The sequence below is a fragment of the Argiope bruennichi genome, chromosome 2 (genome assembly GCF_947563725.1).
Source record: "Argiope bruennichi chromosome 2, qqArgBrue1.1, whole genome shotgun sequence".
In the NCBI taxonomy this organism is placed as follows: Eukaryota; Metazoa; Arthropoda; class Arachnida; order Araneae; family Araneidae; genus Argiope; species Argiope bruennichi.
The window spans coordinates 82,897,301-82,903,300 of NC_079152.1; positions in this window are offsets into that span (position 1 = coordinate 82,897,301).

Sequence of the window (6,000 nt, forward strand, 5' to 3'; positions counted from 1 at the left end):
AGTTATTGGTGTGAATCAATCAATACAGTCTTCACAAGATATTGGAATTCAATTTTTTTAAGGCATACTATTGCTCAAGAATTGTTTCAGAATTTTTAAAAAGTTATATCAAATTTCAACATATAATTATTTTTTGAATTTGCATAGATGGGCTAAATGTAAATTTGAAATTTTAAAAACATGTCAAAGGAGAACTTCCATGTGAAAATGAATAACATTTTAGATCTAGGTACTTGCAGACTACACCTAATCCACTGAGCATTTCAGTATGAACATAAATTTACAGAATGGAAAGTAGACGTTACTCTAAGAGCAATATATCGGAAGAAACTTGTAGTTTCTATTGGAGTCGTTGTACTTTAATTAAGTAGAAATTGATCAAAATGTTGAATTTCTTTTCCTTTATAACCTCGAAGCATATATTGCATAAAAGCTGTTTTTTACATCTTAGAAATTAACTTCTGAATGACATGTACTTCCGTGCAATTTTTTCTTTGATTTTAGTAAATTTTTAAAAATGCACTTTAAAATTCATAAAATTAACTTTTCAATGATGTCAATATGAATTCCGTACAATACTTTCTCAACATTTAGTGAATTCAAAGAATAGAAAAGAAACTAAAGAAGTTTCGAATTTCTAATCTGAAACATCGGTGAAGGATGATGTTTTATGTTTTTTAATGTTATTTTTAGAATTTAATTATAATTGAATTACAGTTATAACTTACAAAGAAAAAAAATGATTGAATACTTTCAATAATATGATATGGATGAAAACATTAAACTTTAGATTAATTTTTAAATAAAAATCGAATTAAAATTTTGTGAAACGGTTTCTTAATGAGTATCTACTACTGAAGAAGCGATTACCAGGGAAATCAATAATTCTAGTAATGAGGGTAGCTTAATAATTTTTACGCTCTCGATCATTTACAGTAGGTATAAAGAATATTATTGTTTCTTCAGATTCTTATGATATTTTACTTTAACAGATGACATAAGTGAAGGATTGGCTTATGCTTTTGTTGTCAACTGAGATTGGTCTCCGGAGTATTTGTACCTTCCTTGTCTTTCTATCTATATCTAGACCAAAAGTTTGATCTATAGAGCATTTTGAACACTTTTTTTTTTGACCACATAAATCTCATCATGTATGTCCTATCTCACAATTTCCAAATAGTATGCCAATTTGTAAACAATATTATTTTAAAATTGAAATTAATTAGAAAAAAGGTATCATATACTTCGGATAGAGTTTGGTATGAGTCTTGATTATTGAGGATCACTTCAACCATCTCTGAACTCAGCAGTTCTGCTTCTTCGGGCATTGTGTTCTGCAAAATATTCTACAAATTCCATTAAAACATAACATAATTGAACTTTGAATAAATTTATTTCAGTTAAAATCCGTCAGTAAAAATTTGTATGAAGAAAAAAAATAAAACGAGGAGGAAGTGATCTCTTTTTAACTTTCTTGCTTAGTTTAGTTTAGTTATATTAACGTCCCGTTTGAAGCAAAAATAGGGCTATTTTGGGACGGGTCTCGTAATTTTGAACCGCGGTCAGATGACGAAGACGACACCTGAGCTGCTTAACTTTTTTGCATACTGTGCATTAAAGCAATTCTTATCTTCCTCCCTCTCGCTTGAAATGGTGAATCTTAGGAAAGACCGCGAAAGGTTTGGTTTGTGATCTTGTGATTACAACTATAGTTTATAAATTTTGATTTAAATTTGTCGAAAAGTACACATCCAAAATACAAATTCAGTTTGTTTACTTCCTCGCATACGTAAATAAAGTATTGTTATCATCAAAATATTCAAATTCGAGATTTTGACGAATCTCCTCGTTTCAGACATCCTTGAATTCGAAAAACACATTTTTGGAAAATGTCTGTCTGTCTGTGACAAAGATAACTAAAAATTGCTTTGGGCTAGATGAATGAATTTTGGTATAATGTTTATATACTAAATTTGTTGTTTTTTATCAAATTTTGAGCAAAACCCATCCAGAGGAAGCCTATCCGCAGTTCGAATATAAATTAACATGATAACTTCACAATGCAAAGAGCTAGATCAATAAAATTCGGCTCAAACATTTAACATCTACAGTGCAGACATTTGCCAAATTTTGAGCCAAATCCAATGAGGGCTTGACCGTCTGTCGGTCTGAACTTTCACAGTCACGTAAATATGATAACTGAAAAATACAAAAGCTTAAATATATCAAAATGGGTATAGGAGTTTGTGACTACAAGTTGTTTTTTTTTGTCGAATTTTTGTCTCAATATGTAGGGAAAAATGTGTCGAAAACACAAATTTAATGTTTGGATACTATTAACTGCATTCCAGGGATTCATCGCCAAAAACACTCGTCAAGGACGAGTCACACGATGGACTCAATAAAAATGATAAATTCAAGCCAAATATTAATTTTTTGTAATTATTATATGCCAATGTCATGCTGGAATAACATCTTTATTAGAGAGTATGCGAGAAAGTTTGGGAAAGACCAGTCCCACCGGTTTGAAAGAAGAAATAAATTCATTTATGGATTTTTAATTGTATTTTCTGTCATGCACTTTCAGCTAAATTTGAAAAATATGTATGAGACGATAATCTTATATAACAAAAATATCAGTAAATATCATAGATATTCTATTTATTGAAAAAATATTGCGCGAACTACTCGTTGGAATTATTTATATTGAGTTAAAGTTAGATTATTTTGGAAGAGTACTTAAATTAAGGAATGAGAAAAAAAATTCTAAATTACCAGTCTACTGCAAGTTAATGTGATATTATACAAGAAATATGATTATTATTTGATTTACAAATCACAAAATGTTTAAATTATTTCATATCTCTAAATCTCTTCTTCTTTATTTATAATTCATTTTTAATTCTTTTAATTACTATTCTTAAATTAAATGTTAATATAATCTAGCTATAGATTATGATTATAATATAATATTTAAATGTAGCTATAAAATAGCTATTCTAATATTTATTTTAAAGCAATTGTGTTATTTTGAATACTTATAATGATTCAATGGAAATCGATTAAAAATTTCCTTACAACTGAGCCTTCTTGGAAATGATCAACATTTGTTTCGGGTGGAATGGACTCATGTTCCTGCAATACATACATAATATCAATTTAAAAACTGCAGTGTAAATGAAAAGTATAGGGTGATTCAAAAAACTAACATAAAATATCTTTGAAATTCAATAAGTCGAAATGAATGAAGATGAAAAAACACAACTTGTGCAGAGAAGATAGAAATAAAATCAGAATTCTATTCTTTTTTTTTTTTTTTTTAAATTTTCTTTTTGAAGTCAGAATGTATTAGTTTTTTAGTTTACTGGTTTATGTAACTACCGGATGATTGTTGTTGGAGGGGCGATAATCACAAGATAAGACTTTGATCGGAGAGAAGGCCTTCAAACTTTCAATGTGCCATCTTCAATGGCGAAGCACAGTGCTGAGGAACCACATTTCCAGCAGTGTGACGTCGTTATTGTTTATTAATGTTATTCAATGTGAATTTTCTTGAGTGACCACGCCCCATTCTTGTGACGTAGCTACCTGGACAAATTGTAAGTAAGCAGGAGTTTGTGTTTAAAAACGAACTTTCACATATTCGTTCCTTTTTTATCTCCTCGTATATGACGTATGCAAAGAGAAAATACTACAATCATCAAGATATTCGACCTCGAAATTTTGAAGAATCTCACGTTTTAGACTTCCCAGAATCTGAAAAACACATTTTGGAATTATGTCGGTACGTGAACACTATATCTCGAAAACATTTTGAGCTAGGCGGATGGAATTTGATATGTGACCCTTAACCACTTTTATAGGATTCTATTGTGGTGAATAACTTATAATCCAGTTAACAGCTACGCGGCACGAGCAATTGTTTTTGTATCATGGTCATGTTACTTTACTGCGAACCAGGTTCTATCCTCGCTCAATTCAATTCGCCACACAATCAAATTGTGAAAGAATCTATTCAGTGGAAGTTTGTTTGCCTGTTGGCACGAGCGTAAGTAAATATAATAATTACAAAATGCGAGTAGCCAGATGCGTAAAAGTTAGAGCTACACAACTGTAGCATCTGATATGTAGATCCATACTGAAGTTTGAACCACATTCCTCAAAAAGTGGTATGCTTTCATAAACGTACAAATGCGATAAGTAGAAAATGCAATAGCTTAAATAAACGAAATTTCGTTTGTGATCTTATTGCCAAAATTATAGTTCCATTTTAACTTCAGTCAGTCGAATAAAAGTATGCCATATGTGCATTCTTTCCCCCTCCCCACCATTATAACAGTGAAGCGCAAATCGCTCATGCGTAAGATTCCGAAAATAAAAGTTTGGAGTAAACGTGGCCCTCGCAGTCTTGCCTAATACCCACAATTTTATGCAGGGGGTGGAGAAATTACATTTCTATTAGAGGGTATGTTTGAAAGATTCGGAGTGACCTTCTAGTCCCCCCCCCACCTCTGAATTTTATTTTAAAGCTCTTGTGGTGTTTTGATTCTTATAATGAACTGAGGTTTCATTAAGCATTTTTATACTTAGTTGTTAAATTTTAAAAAAAATTATTGAATTTTAACTGAATTTTTTTTTTGCGTTGTTTGTTTTTATATTCTTTTTGTCACCTAGTAAAAAATAATTTTATGGGCTAATGGAATATGTAGGATAATAATAGTGTTGGTCATTCGCTTCTCCCCTAATAGCAGAATGTAACCACTTACAGCATCACTTTTAAGCGTCATTTTTAATGGTTTCGCACAAAATGAACAACAAAAATTTTGTTTGATACTATGGTGAAGTTTTGTTCTTCATTTCACAATTGTTTTCCTGAATGCTGATTGTCCAGTGCATAACTCCTACCACCATTTCGCAAATTAGGGAATCATCTAGTATCAAATTAGAGAATCACGCAAAAAATAATAAAAGTTTGAATTAACTTTCATCCTTTCTATGCGGAAGGCCTCTTTCTGTCGTTATACTTTTCCAAATTATTGAAATTTTTTTAATTGCTACAGTATTTTGAATCATATTGTATATCGAGTTGTTCTTCAGAAATATCTAAGAATAATGTAGGATGCGTTTAAAGGTAAAATGAATTTCGAAAAAGGAACAATAATAGCCGAGTTAAATAAACAATTAATTTATTAAAATTAAATAGAATTAAACATTTCAATATTTATAATTAGAGTATTTGCAGAAAAGAGATAAGGCAGTTTAAATAAAGAGCATGGTTCATCTGCAAAATGGAAATACAAGATATGGTCAAGGTCTAAAGAAGGTTTGTTTTGTTTTCTTTTTTTTAAAAGTGAAGCACATAAGAAGCCACAGAACTCGCACGTTTATTTTCGGCGAAAAAATTGAGTGTTCTCTAAGAAGTTTTAAGGCTCCTGATGTCATGCGTGCTCGAACTCTCTCATCGGATGTTAAAAGTCAACTAGTTTCCGATTTGACTTGATTGGTGTCGCCATCTCTTGCAATCGAAATTAACTAAACCTTTTTAATTATTATCCGTTAATTGAAACAAGTTTACATTTCTTAGTATTAGTTTCTATATAAATATACCAGCAACAATCGAAATTATAAAATGGAATTTCGCACTCTTTTATATATGCTTATTTAGAGTTTAATTCCCGAATAACGCATGATAGGGCTTTGATATTTCATTATAAATCTAATATTTTTTTTTGTTGAAATATATTCACATAGTAACCGTAAAACTATTAGTGATTTTAAATACATACCAAATTTATCTTATCGACATTTTCTTGGTTCTCTGTTCCATCGTCATCTGGTTGATTAGGGTTTGGTGCTCTACGAATAGAATAAGAAATTAGTTTATGAGAAAAGCAAAGGTATAAGTTAATGCTAAGCTTTATTTTGAACGATAGTAGTTGGATCTACTAAAATATCGTGTCATCTGTGGATAAAGTTTAATTATCTTAGGGGGAGGGAATG